At 47.8% G+C, this 13,769-nt stretch overlaps 1 long non-coding RNA gene across 1 annotated transcript; it reads left to right on the top strand.

Moving 5' to 3' along the window:
- The first annotated feature begins 9,388 nt into the window (after nt 1-9,388).
- LOC123379620 lies at nt 9,389-13,554 on the top strand. The gene is made up of 2 exons (XR_006584302.1): nt 9,389-11,543; nt 11,720-13,554. It is a non-coding gene; the product is annotated as an uncharacterized LOC123379620 (long non-coding RNA).
- Nucleotides 13,555-13,769: the final 215 nt, after the last annotated feature.

The following is a 13,769-nucleotide window of genomic DNA, read 5'->3' as shown; positions in this document are numbered from 1 at the left end:
CGAGGTGAGTTGTCAGGTCAGGTGTTTGCACCGACTCCCAACCCACGGGACCTCCCTGACCTCTTAGCGGCCTGGGAGATTAGGACTTGAACTTAGCTCGCCTCAAACCAGAACGCTTTACATTCTAGGCTCAAGGAGCCGACAGGTGAATGACCTTCCAGGCCCCAGCGGGGAGGGGCGCGCACTGAGCTGCTGCCCCGGCGCCTAGCACCACACCAGCCATCACGCCAACACACGTGGTGTTTATCCTTCCCTCCTTCTGCGGGGATGTGCTTGTCGATGAGCTGTGGAGCACATCCAGAATGTTTTTGGAGCTGTTAGCGATTATGTCCTAAAAAATAATAAATTGCACGCTGTGGCTCTGTGTCTTTCCCTCTTGCTTTCAAAGCAACTGGAGAGCTAAAAATACCGAGCTTCCAGGGCCCTTATCGTGTCAGAGTTACCACCAACAGGAGGGTCCCACTGGCCCTGGAGCCCTTGTTTACTTTGAAAAGCTCACTCAGCACCAGCTGAGAGCCCTCTTGGCCCCCATGCCTCCCGGAGGACGCCTTCCCGGGCTCCTTTGTGCCGACACAGACAGCAGGCTGCCTGTTGTTGCCCAGCCCGCTGCCTCCCTGCTCCTCGGGGCCACCAGGTCTGCGTTTATTATTCCAGATGATAAAGCATACTGTCCTGAGGAGTTCAAAGCCCCCAAATAACAGGGCTGCCTCATGGGCAGCAAAGTTGTGGTTGTTTATTTCCTAGAGCAGCGGCCAGCCTCTGGCTCGCTCGCTCGCTCTCTCACCTCCCTCCTTCTCTCTTGCCCTCCTTTCTTTCCTTGTCAGGGCCCTATTCCCCATCCTCTTTTCTTGCCTTCTTTGTCTTTCCCTGTGTTTTTCTGCGGGCAGCCCCTGAGGCGGCAGCTCTGGAGAAAGCAGTGGGACATCCCCGGGTTACCTGCTAAGGGCCTCCTTGGCACTGATCGTGCAGAAGAACCATTCTTCTCCATTTTGTCTTAGGCCACCCATTTTCAGTAGACGTTATAAGACAGGTTGATAAACGTCCAGCTTTCAAACCAGGGGATAGACGTCCTGGGGCCCTGCCTGCCTGGAATATTAATATATTAAAAAGCTGGTCCGGGGCGCCTGGGTGGCGCAGTCGGTTAAGCGTCCGACTTCAGCCAGGTCATGATCTCGCGGTCCGTGAGTTCGAGCCCCGTGTCAGGCTCTGGGCTGATGGCTCAGAGCCTGGAGCCTGTTTCTGATTCTGTGTCTCCCTCTCTCTCTGCCCCTGCCCCGTTCATGCTCTGTCTCTCTCTGTCCCAAAAATAAATAAACGTTGAAAAAAAAAATTAAAAAAAAAAAAAAGCTGGTCAGAAATGGGACTATCCGTATGCAACAGAATGGACCAGAAAAGTAGACAACTTCAACATTCCTAGACTTGTCATCTTGAGAAAATTCTTTTTCTGTGGGCCTCAGTTTCTAATAAGCCTAAAGGGGTTAGGAATCCTCGTCTTGCCCTCTCCTAAGAAGGACTGAAGCTTACCTACGATCGTAGATGGGAAAATACTGGGTGCAATGCGATGCAATACTATTGTAATATTATGGGCTACCTATGACCCATGGTCATGGTAAGAATGAAACAAGATATGTACACAAACTCCTTCACATGCTGTTGGGCACAAATAAACATTAGCTGCAATGATGACTTGACACTAGACAGGTCCCCCAAGTAGCAGGTGGAGTTTGGGATGTGCATGCACAGACTGTCAGGGAATGCTCTCAGGGTTCTCTGCCACCCGAAAGAAAAGGGAGGGTGGCAGTGGTCAGAGGAAGACGTGGGCCACAGTGCAGCCTCAAGAGAGGTCTCAGTCACCATTACAGAAAGCTCTAAAGTGGGGAAGGCCTTTCATTTACCCCCAGGTGGGGGGAAGGAAGTCAGGCACTTATGCCCCACCCCCAGAGTTCGGTCACTGGATGTGTGGGATGCCTGAGGAAGACCGGGGAATCTCAGGAGAGGTAGCTGATGCAATCCTCAAAGGGGAGTAAGAATTGAGGGCTGTCTGCTGGCAGCCCTCCCAGCAGCTGGAGGAATAATTCCTTAAGTGTAGAGGCAAGGTCTGGGTCATGTATCCCAGTGTCCCCGGCATCATCATCATTATTACATAAATATAGGGATTTGTTTTGTTTCTTCATGTGGCTGAAAAAACTCTGATATTGGCTAAAGAGCCTGTAATTAGAAATGGGGAAAATCTCTACCTAACCAGCCAGCAAGTAACCACTGATCAGCAACTTCTCAACGGAACACGTCAGACTGATCCAATGGGCCCACAACAAAGCATCGTGATTTACATGATCTTCCGGCCGTGTACTCTCTGTCATCCCCTACTGGCCGATGCTGTGTACTGCCTCCATGGTCCCTGCTTACTGGCCTCTAGTTATATCACCCTATCGCTTAAAACCAATGGCTTCCTTCCCCCTAAGGACACAGTCAGGACTCCACTGCTGCTCTAACTCCTGCTTAGCAGCCTCATTGCCTGCCCCTCCCCCCGTCCCTCCACCTCATGACCCCAGCAGCATCCTACCCTCCAGGTGCGGCACCTCCCCACGTGTTCCTCACGATGAATTCCTACAAAGTCTTGGAAGCCCGGCCCAAATGCCCCCCTCACTGTCTTGCGTGCACCTCTGGCACAACACTTAAAGCGCTATTGACGGGCGACTGGCTTGGCTTCACAGCCAGTCGGCCTTAGTTTGAATCTAGTGCACCGTTTCCTGGCTTGAAGCTGTTCTACAAAGTCTCCCAGGGACTCTGACGCTGTTTCCTTATCTGTGAGATCAGAACAATCAAAGGATCATCAAAGGATTGTTGTGAAGACGAAATCGGGTGATAGATATAAGCAGAGCGCCAAGCGTGGAGTCCATACTGCGCTCATTGTTGGGGTTCATGCAGGGCAGTGTCCTTTTGGGCATTCTCGGAGCACAGATTGGGCACAGCATAGGTATCTCTCTTATTGGACTGTAAGCTCCCTGAGGGCAGGGCCTGTATCCCTTTGCTCAAGATCGCATCCCCAGTGCAGAGCTCCACGCCTTAAATAATTTGTAAATAAATTAAAAACAAATACCCTGGAAATGGAATAAATGGAGTTGAATGGAACTCCTTAAGGTTTTTGAATGCAGAAGCCATCTGTGTCATTTTTTTGAGAAGAGTAAAATGAAATAACATGGTAACCAGCCCTGGAGCCCTGGCGGATAGACTGAAGGAAGAAGGACTGGCCTGCCATCGTGATTAACACCCCATCTTTCTTCTAGTTTCGAGGCGGCTGCACTCCTCAGTGATGCTGGACAAAGTCAGACTAAACACATATACATCACTGTCTCCATGCGTGCTTCTAATGTGTCCGCATCAAACTCAGGAGAAGGCTCCTGGGGACAGTAAATGGGACTGAAACCACCTCAAAGGAACTTTGGACCTGTGGACCTGTCATCCTGTCACTCTCTCTGGAGCGGTCTCAGCACCAGTCCACGGGGCAATGACTCTCTGTTTCCATCTGATCACTACGCTCCTCCTTCGTGACCTGGGTCCAGGCCAGCTCACCAGCTCCTTCTAAGAAGAGAGCAAAATGTATGGCTGACATGAATTCCACTGAGAAGAGATGGTCACCTCTTGGCTGCTTTCATTGTTGCTCATCAGGAACATTTATGATAGAATGATGGGTGTTTGGAGGAACTCACATTCAGACAGTAATTTGAGGGGAAAGAAAAAAAAAAACTCTCACCAACGCTAAGACGACCAAGAATATCAAAGATTGCATTCTCCTCTTTCACTTGATATTGAACAAATATTTACGAAGTGTCCACCATGTGTCAGACGTTCCTCTGAGCACTGGAGGTCCAGGGAAATGAGGCATCTACTGTGCCCACGTGACGCTCATAGCCAACCAGGCAGGCAGTGTGATAAGCACTGTGGTCAGCTACATCCCCTTGCGGATCAGAGCCCCACTGCAGGCTTGGGAAGGTTCCCAGGAACATGGTAATTAAGCTGGATTCTAAGGGATCGTCTCAGAGTTACTCGTAGGATAACAGGCAGAAGGTAGAGGAAGCAAGAGTATGCTCTTGTCAGAGCAGATGGTGTGTGAGAAAGCACAGGTAAACAGAGCACTGGTTACGTAAAAGGCCAGGTCACTGTGGCTGGAGCACTGAGTGTGCGGAAGTAGGCAGAGACTCCACAGTGGAGGGACATAAAAGCCATCCTGGGACATCCAGATCTTAAGAGCACAAAAGAGCCAGTAAAGCAAGGTTCTGACCGCAAATTTCACCCAAAAGTCCACTGTAGAGGACCTACCTGCCACATTCACTTAGTGAGAGCCTCCCAATTTCCAGATCCACAGTGGCCCTGTGCACACTCTAAATTGCCAACAGAATGTAAGAAAGCTTAAAAAAGATTTCTTTCAGCCCTTGTCCAAGCCTGAGGAAGTAGGAGAAATAGACACAGTAATGGACTAGTGTGGTTAATTTTATGTGGCAATGGGCTAGGCTAGGCTGCACAAGTGTTGGGTGCAATACTAATCTAGATGTTGCCATGAAGACGTTGTGTAGGAATGATTAACAATTAGAGCCAGTTGATTTTGAGTAAAGCAGGTTATCCTCCATAATGGGAGTGGGCCTCATCCAACGAGTTAGTTAAAGGCCTCGAGGGCAAAACTTGAATTTCCCAGAGAAGGGAGAATTCTGCCTCAAGACTGTGACACACAAACCCTGCCTGAGTCTGTTGCCCTGCCCTAAGGATTTGAGACTCAAGACTGCAGATCAAGCCTTCCCTGAATTTCCCAGCTGCCAGTCTGCCCTGCAGATTTGACTTGCCAGTTTCTGTAATGAATGAGCCGGTTCCTTAAAGTTAATCTCTCAGCTATATATAGAAAGATGGATGACAGAGGAGAATGCACGTACACATACGTCCACAGACGTGCACACTTGTGCTATCGCTTCTGTATTCTCTGGAAACCTGACCCACAACCAGGATTCGGGGGAGACACTCCAAACTGCTCTCTCTTACATAACTTCTCTGAGTCCCTTGCCTCATCAGCATAAAGGGGACTAACCACCTCCCCCCTCCCAAAATGACTTTGAGGATTAACTGGATATATCAAGCCACTCAGCACCGTGGCTGGCACATAGTAGGTGCTTCAGATGGTTTCCTTTTCCCTTTTGCTTGATTGATAGGATACATCCATACCCCACGAAAGGGCATTTTTCTGCTGACACAGGCTGCCCTTGACGAAATCTGATCTAGAATGGGAAGTGCTACACAAATAAAAAAGAATTTACTCTCCGTAGTATTGCCACCATGATGGATGGCTGCTCCAAAGGCTATTTCTCAAGAGTTCGCCGTAGAGAAAAACGTTGGAGCTTGATTTTCAATGTGTGTGGAAAATAAATTGTATGACAAGGGTGGCGACGTTTGGACGGGGAGAGGGCTTAGCCGAGGAATTAAACATGTCAGGAGCCTCAGAATGAAAATAACACAGAAATGGAAGGTGAAGGGGGCATATTTGGAAAACTTGACAAGTGGCACAATGGGAGGAGAGGTGGCATCTGGAATGGGACGTCGTGGCCACTACAGCCACGCTCGGCCCTCAATAACTCAGCAAGGTGAAAAGGAAAAAAAAAAAAAAAGTAGGAGCCCAGGTTCTGGTGCTCTGTTAACACAACTGGCTTAAATTATTTTTCCTTGCTTAATTGACCACATAGCACACACAGAGCAAAAGCAGGCAGCTTTCTTTTTTTCTTTTTTTTTTTCTCTTTTAAGGAAATCTTTTCCTACTTAATCTCCCAAGCTCCTGTCAGCAAAACTCCCAACGTTAGGTATATCCGAGACCCAGAGAGAGAAAAAGTCTGGAATACCATCACACGCAGCACAAGTGGAAAACCCAGGTCTAAACCCCCGGTCTGTGAGCTCCCAACCAGAGGGCTTCTATGAGGAACCGTAGAGCCCTGTCTGGGCAGCGATCGCAAAGAGGTTGTGCTCAGCATACAGACTCTGACTGACTGACTGACAGTGCTTGGTTGAGCGTGAGAGCAAGTGAAGGTTCAGCATGAAAGAGGGTCATAATTGACCGGTGACATCTGTCACGAGAGACCGAGGTTCTGGAGAGAGGCCAACTATTTGTCATTCCTTACCTGTCCAACTTTTCCTCCCCCCCCCCCCCCCCCCCCCACATCATAGATCAGCCAAATGCTGCCAGGTTAGGCCCACTGCCTGGGTTTATAAATAAAGTTTTATTGGAACACGGCTCTACTCATTTATTTGCCTATTATCTACAGCGGCCTTTGTGCTACAACCACAGAACTGAGTTTCTGCCACCGAGACCATGTGGTTCAGAAAGCCTCAAATATATTCCAACTGTCCGTTTATAGAAAAAGTTTGCCAATCTTTGTTCTAGGGTACACTGATGCCTTCATTCCAGTCAGATAATGAGGTCACTCATTCATAATCACATACTCACTGTTATGTCTAATGCGTTCCAGATACTCTCTATATGATATATAACATAGTAACATATACTATGTAATATAACCTAGTAATTTATACTATGAAGGGAAACAGTCTTAGGATGACATATATATCCAGGCGTTGAGATATATATATATCATCCCAAGGCTGTTTCCCTTCTTAGGCACAGAATGACTGCCAGGGACAATCTGGTCTATACGCTTGATTGCTCACATCCAACAGGGAAGAAGAAATCTGCTCTAATGTCGGGTGGTGTTTCATGCCCAGACGAGCTCTATTAGGACCAACCTCTAAACTGGAGAGGGTAGCAATGTCCCTGAGCTGTGTGGGAGAGAGATGAATGCTTACACAAAATCAAGTTTCAGATAAGAACAAGGAGAGAGGGATATGGGTGGTTGGATAACCAGCAGGCCTACCTCCGTGGCTTCTCCCCTTGTGTAGAAAGGTGACAGTGACTTCTCCTCAGGGGAGGCCAGGGCAGAAAGCACAGAGCAGATTGGAGCAAATGTTGGAGGTACAGGGACTTGGTATATCAGGTGTGAGAGTGGTAGGGCAGAGCGAAGGGTCACCCCTCAAGTTTCTGGCATGTGCAAGCCATGATGTGGATCAGTAAGGTGCAACAGTAGAAGGGTCAGGGGTCTGTAGTTGGCCTCACTCCTGCCTGCCCATTAGAATCACCAGAAAGCTTTTAGAAAATAATTCTGTCAGGGCTCTTCTCCAGACCAATTAAATCAAGAGCTCTAGACAGAAGCCTGGATATTGGTGTTTTCGAAAAGCTCCCCAAGGGATTTGGATGGGTAGCCTGTGTTGAAAACGAGGGTTCTAAACCATTCAAGTAAGAGTAAAGCCAAGAGATTGTCTAACCAATCTCATCATACGAGTAAAAAAAAAAAACCCTGAGTTTTGCCCAATGTCAATTGCCTCACCCCATGTCCTTTCATTTCAATGAGGTGTATTTGGGTGCTCACGGTGTGGAAAGAACTGGGTTTGGTTATGAGAAACCAAGGTTAGTGGAGCATCTCACCCTGGTGTAGTAGGAAGAGTGTAGATTCTGGAGTCAGATGCACTGGGGTTCAGTTTCTGGCTCTGCTACCACAGGGTCCGCCATGAATGTCTCAGGCAAAGGAGGAAGAGGTTAACTAAGAGAATGTATACAATGCCCAGAGAGGTCCTGAGAGACACTTGGGAGTTATTAGCACCTTTCCAAGCATGTCTGGGGATGATTTCAAGCAGGTTGACAACTGGGAGGAGCCTGGGCTAGGAAATAATTCTACAACCGAACTGGAGGCCTCTGTCAGGTGATCTCTGTTGGCCAGGAGCACACGAATGCATAGGCCGTGATGGGCTCTTGTCATTTCGTTATAAAAACCTGAACTGAAATCCTATCTCTTGCCGAGCTGACTGATCCCAGAAGAGAGCCCAATCTAAATTTAGAGGGTGTCATAGTTCTCTCAAAAGTCCAGCAATGTGATTTGTCTTCAGGCTCATAGCTTCCAAGATCCTACGTAGTAGCCAAGCTGACCGTGGCTTCCCCACTTGCTGCATTTGGAGCAGTGAGTCACTGCATCTATATAGTCGGTTTGGGAACTGAGAGATAGACGTACTGGAGCCATCCAGCTTTCCATGGAAACCAGCTGTCATTAGGAGAGGACATGAGTCATGAGCAACTGGCACATGTGCATGTATGTGTGTGTGTGTCCGCACCGGGGACTCACTCGTTCCTTCGACGAGAATCACCAAAGGTGATCACAAAGTCACGCGCAGTCCGGAGGAATGATGCCAAGTGAGCAACGAGCCCGGGGACCCCAGGCCTGACTCAACCATCAACAATATCTGCAAATAAGTGCGCGCCTCGCTTCCCTCATGACTTTCCCCAGGGGACGCCTTGCCTGAAGTTTCCAGGTCAGGAAAAATAATTTTCATCCGCAGGGAAAAGATTCCAGCTCCTTGGCATTAAAAAAAAAAAAGATTAAAAAAATGTGAAAACAGAAATGCTCTTCACAAATGATACCTGGATTGAAAGTGACATTTGTCTGGAAGAGCATAGTACAAATAGATATGGAGTGTTTCCCATGTGTCAGGCAGTGAGATTGCAAACATAAAACATCAGCGTAAATTCACTCTATGAGCGCTAATTTCTGCATCTCCTAGCTCTGTCTTGAAGACGTGCTGCCTAAGTGTTGAGTTATAAAAATATTTAATAGTAACAGGAAACATTTATGAATCCCTGAGCTAGACATGGAATTAAATCTGTTACATACGCTACCTCATTGAATAGAATAACGCCCTAGCAAGGAGGGAGAGCCTAGATCCTTGACCCAAATGAAGAAGCCGAGGCTTCCAACTGAGGCTCATCTGTCAGATTTCACACGGAAAGAGCACAGCCAGTACCATAAGCGTCAGCTGCCTAACTCCAGATCTCCTTGTCCTCCCGGTAAATGGGGGACACCAGAACGGTGAAACCCACGGTGGCAAAGCACAGTCTTGAGCCTGGAGTTTCCTGGCTCCTGGGCCACTATTATTTTAAACTTCTGCCTTAATATGTCCCGTAAAGTCTGAAGCAGGTCAGATGGCGAAAGAGGCTAGCAAATTCCCTGAGCCTTCAGAGTGTTTGGGCATCACCTTTGGTGAGCAGCAGCCCACGGAATGGTGAAGGTCAGTAGTCCAGATCGGCGGTCATAGTGTATCTCTTATTATGTACTGGGCACCTTACCATATGTCATCATCTATGGGCATCATCTACACTTTATCATACATCATCCTCTCCAGTCCTCAACGCAAGTCTATAAGTTTTTTTTTTTTTTAATTTTTTTTAACGTTTATTTATTTTTGAGACAGAGAGAGACAGAGCATGAATGGGGGAGGGTCAGAGAGAGAGGGAGACACAGAATCTGAAACAGGCTCCAGGCTCTGAACGGTCAGCACAGAGCCCAACGCGGGCTCAAACTCACGGACCACGAGATCATGACCTGAGCCAAAGTCGGACGCTTAACCGACTGAGCCACCCAGGTGCCCTGTAAGTCTGTAAGTTAAGTGGAATTATCTTTAGAGGAAGTGGAGACCCACAAAGTGAAATTACTTGTCCAAGGTCATTTAGTTGCGGTATGAAGGTTTATATTAGAACAGTAATTTTTTTTCCCACTATACCAAAATTCCTTGAGGTCAGAAATACACGTTGATAGTTTCGTTAAGTTATCACAGCGCCTGGAGCAGAGCAGAGGCTTGATAATTGAAAGTTTATGTTGTTCTTTGACATCAACCATATTCATTAAGGATACGCCTGGTGTTGATAAATGCTTTATATTATCTTTTCGGTGTTCAAAATAAGCCTGTGAGATAGATTTTGGAAACACTTTTAGGGTAGGGAAACCTACAAAGTGAGACTAAAGTTAATGGTCAGTACGTGGCAGATACAGAAATGAAATCCAGATTTGTATAACCCCAGTATTGTGTGTCATCCAAATTTATGCTACTCTGCTTTTTGGAAGAAGAGCATTAGGGCCAAGTGTCTGATTGCTGGAACTGCCCAGAATCCACGTCCTCAGCGCCCTCAGTGCCCTCAGCAATCTGCTTGAAGTAGCGTTGCTGTACCTTGCAAAGAGAGACCCTGGAGGCTCATGGCAGAACCTGGGTTTGCCATCATTTTCCGGGCCATTATGGGGTTTCTAAGGACTGAAGTCAAAATTATTGGAACTTGGTGCTCCTTATGAACTATTTTTATACCTGGAATGTGTTGGGAGCCAGCTGGCTGTTGCCGTAGCTCAGATATCACCTGGTGCTTTTTTCAGAATGGGGTGAATAAATCACATGAACAGCTAAGCCAGACTGTGTCTGTCTGGGTCTGTATCTGATAAGAGGCTCTCAACAAGTGAGCTGTGTTCCACTTGCTACAGAGCTGGCCCTGTAAAAGGCAGTGGACATGTGGATAAGAATCACCAGATTTCAAAACAGGAAGACCCATCCAACCCCCTTGCTTTATAGGTAGAGATACCGAGACCCAGAGCCTTAGGCTGGTATATTGGGTTGCAGGATGTGTAAATTAATTCAACTCAATGAAGAGTGGTGTATCATAAATATGGAAGGGTGTTTTATTAAACCCACTTGTAGGACAGACAAACCAGATCACAAGAACCGGAAAGTCCTCCCCCTTGTGGCAAACAGAGAGATGCAGGGCACAGATCCCCCCCTTCCTTCTAGAAAAAACTTGCCACATAACCTAGGAGAGTGCCATCAGCAGGCAGCTTCCAGCTCTCCACTCCTCAGGGGGTCTGCCATAGCTATAGAGGTCAGCCTCCTCCAAGGTCATGCCCTTGCTGCAGTGGCCCGCATTCCACGACTAAGCTAGGCAGCACAAAAAGGCCCAGTCACTCAGACTGACAAGGCCAACACTGAGTGGTAAACACAGTACCCATTGTGTTGGCTAAAGCTTGGTTGGACCCCTATCACAGGTCATCTTCTCCTCACGTTACTTCCTTTCACAGATGCTGTTCCTTCATAAACATCTTGTACCCCAAACTCTAAGGATCTCCCTTGGAGAACCCAACCTGCAACACCCTGACTCTCTGGCCAAATGGTATTTTCTTCAATCCCTGGTTTATCTGCTCTATTCAACAGCCCCTTTCCCTCTAAAACCAAGTTTGACTTTTCTTCGTGCACATAACCCATCATGGCTGCACCCCAAATGACTGTTTTAGCACCTGTGGCAGACCATGTTTTTCAAATTAACTGCCCAAGTATTTTCAGTCCTACATGTCCTTCCAGAAAGTTGCCACTTCCCATCAAGAGGAAGTCTGTTGGTCCCTCTGATGCAGCTGGGCAGGACTTTACGACTGCCTTGGTAAAGAGAATGCATATCATGACTGACATTGCGTGACCTCTAAGGCTAAGTCATAAAGGCAATATGGCTTCCACCTAGGTTCTCCCTTTAGTCATGCTTGGTGACTCTTGGAACCTAGTCACCATGCTGTGAGGGAGCCCAAACTAGCCCACGTGGTGAGACAACATGGAAAGAAACCAAGGCCTCCAGCTGATAGCCCCAGGAACAACAGTCAGAGGTGGGAATGAAAGAAGCCTGAGACGATTCCAGCCCCCAACCTTTGAATCTTCTAAGACCCCAGACATGGTGGTTAGATATAGTTCTCGCTGTGCCCTATGAGAGTCCCAGGCTCTCAGAATCGATGAGCATAATGGACGGTTATCGTATACCACTGAAGTGACTTCTTTCCCCCAGCCAGCCAACTCCACCTTGAAGTCCCAGTTCCAAACTCCTTGCAGAAATCGATTGTACCAGGGTGGACACCTGCCTGAGATTAGGCCAACCAGCTGTGGCCACGTGACCAGAAAGGCAAGTGTTCACATTTAAAAGGCTTTTCCACTTGGGATCTTTTCATCCGTTAAGAAATTATCCCACGGCTTGTGTGAGTTAGAGTGTTCACAGTGGTGACTAAGACCTGGTCCAGCTAGCATGAAGTCTATGTAGAGGAATCAGATAACGAACAAGGAAAATGTACCACCTTTTCCTAAGGTAGCGTGTCTCAGTACAGACTACCAAGGGAACCTAATTTGTTGGAGAGTTGGGGTGAGGCCAGTGAGAAAATGACACCCCCATCTGCTTTATCCAAACTGAGTTTCAGCAAGCATGCATTGAGCATCTACTCTGAGTCTCAGGGGCTATGCCAGAGGATATGTATGTACAGATGATCCTGTATGAGGAATATTTGAATCTCCCACTAAGCCTTGAACACCCCAGGTCCAAAGAGACGCCAAAATTGCCTGAGTTTGAGCTCAGGCTTGGACCACTGTCTACTCTTCCAACGATCTCCCCCTGACACCAGGCTGCCTCATCCAGCATCCTTCAACATGGCTCAGAACGAAAGTTTTCACCAGAGTCAGAATAATACTTGAATGCGTGGGCTTTGGAGACAGCCTGCCCGCATTCTAATTCTAGTTCTACCCTTTACTAGACACAGCTAGTAAGGGGACAACACGGGACAGGGCCAGCTTCCTGAGCCCCAGTCTCCGGGTCGGTAAATGTGGACATTAAGAGTGCTGACCTTGAGAAGTTGTTGTAAGGATAAAAAGAGTTAAACCATGCGATAAGCTTAGACTACTCTCTGACACATGTAAGTGCTCAGTATATGTTAGCTTTTATGATCCAGTTGGAGAGACTGGAGGAAGGTTCCTGGAGGAGAAGAGACATGAGGGTGTGTGGACTTTGAACACCTAGAGTGAGGAAAAGAGATTTCCCGATGGAATTAGCAGTGGGAGCAAAACTAGGGAAATTATGGGACAGTAAGCAGTCCTCTCTCGGAGCTTGAAGTAAACTTGTCGACTTGCTTCTGCCTCTCCCATCAGTGCATTAGCTTTCCGTGAGATAAAGAGCTTTGTTCCACCTAAAGCAGTGCCCGGTACGCAGCAGGTGCGCAATAACATTGCGGTAGACTAGATTAATGCGGTAGACTAGATTAATGAAGTGTGTGCTGTGTGGCCTTGGGCAAGCTAGTGCTCCTCTCTGAGACTTAGCGCCCTACCTTCCCAGAAAGGCATAATGACGTCCTCTTTTTCATGGGCTGTTGAGAGGCTTAAATGAGATACTCATGCAAATCCTGGCCTGGAGTGGGCGTTCAAAACAGCGAATTCCCTTTCCTCGGTGTCCTATATCCAGCAGAAGGTCAAAGTGGAGTGGGATAGACAATAAAAATGTAAAGAGGGAAATGAAGAGAGGAACTGGGGCGTACTAGGAAATATAGGGGCATCTTCCTGGAGGCAGTGGATGAAACTGGGCCTCGGAGGAGGGCGCTGAGCTGTGTTTGCGTCAGAACCACGGAGATGGACTCCACGTTCGCGGTGAGCTAGGGACAGTGGGTATCTGTGTGTGTCAGCTGCTGGGCTCCCCAGGACCCAGAACCGTCAAGGCCAAGACCTTGTGCCAGTGAGATGTGCCTTCCCCTCAAAGCTTTTGAAGTTGTGAGCTCCTGGCACCAGAAACTGACACGGACCTCTTAGTTAAGCCACCAGCTTGCTATGTGAACTGAGCAAGTCACTAAAGGAGCTGAATTTTGGTCAACCGTCTGTAAGATAGGGGGTTTGATAGATGAGCACCATGGGCTCTCGTGTCTCTGACACTCAAGTCCTTGAGCAGACATCAGGCAGCCATCTCGTAAATACATCAACAAATGCTGTTAGGCGATCATTTGCATGTGGTGAGCTCTTGTATTAGAATTTCTACACAAATCCCAAAGAAAGACCGAAAGTGACAGGACTGGAGACCTGTTTGGGGG

Source organism: Felis catus, chromosome C1, assembly GCF_018350175.1.
Source record: "Felis catus isolate Fca126 chromosome C1, F.catus_Fca126_mat1.0, whole genome shotgun sequence".
Lineage (NCBI taxonomy): Eukaryota > Metazoa > Chordata > Mammalia > Carnivora > Felidae > Felis > Felis catus.
The sequence above is the reverse complement of the archived record's forward strand: the minus strand, read 5'-3'. Positions and strand labels throughout refer to the sequence as shown.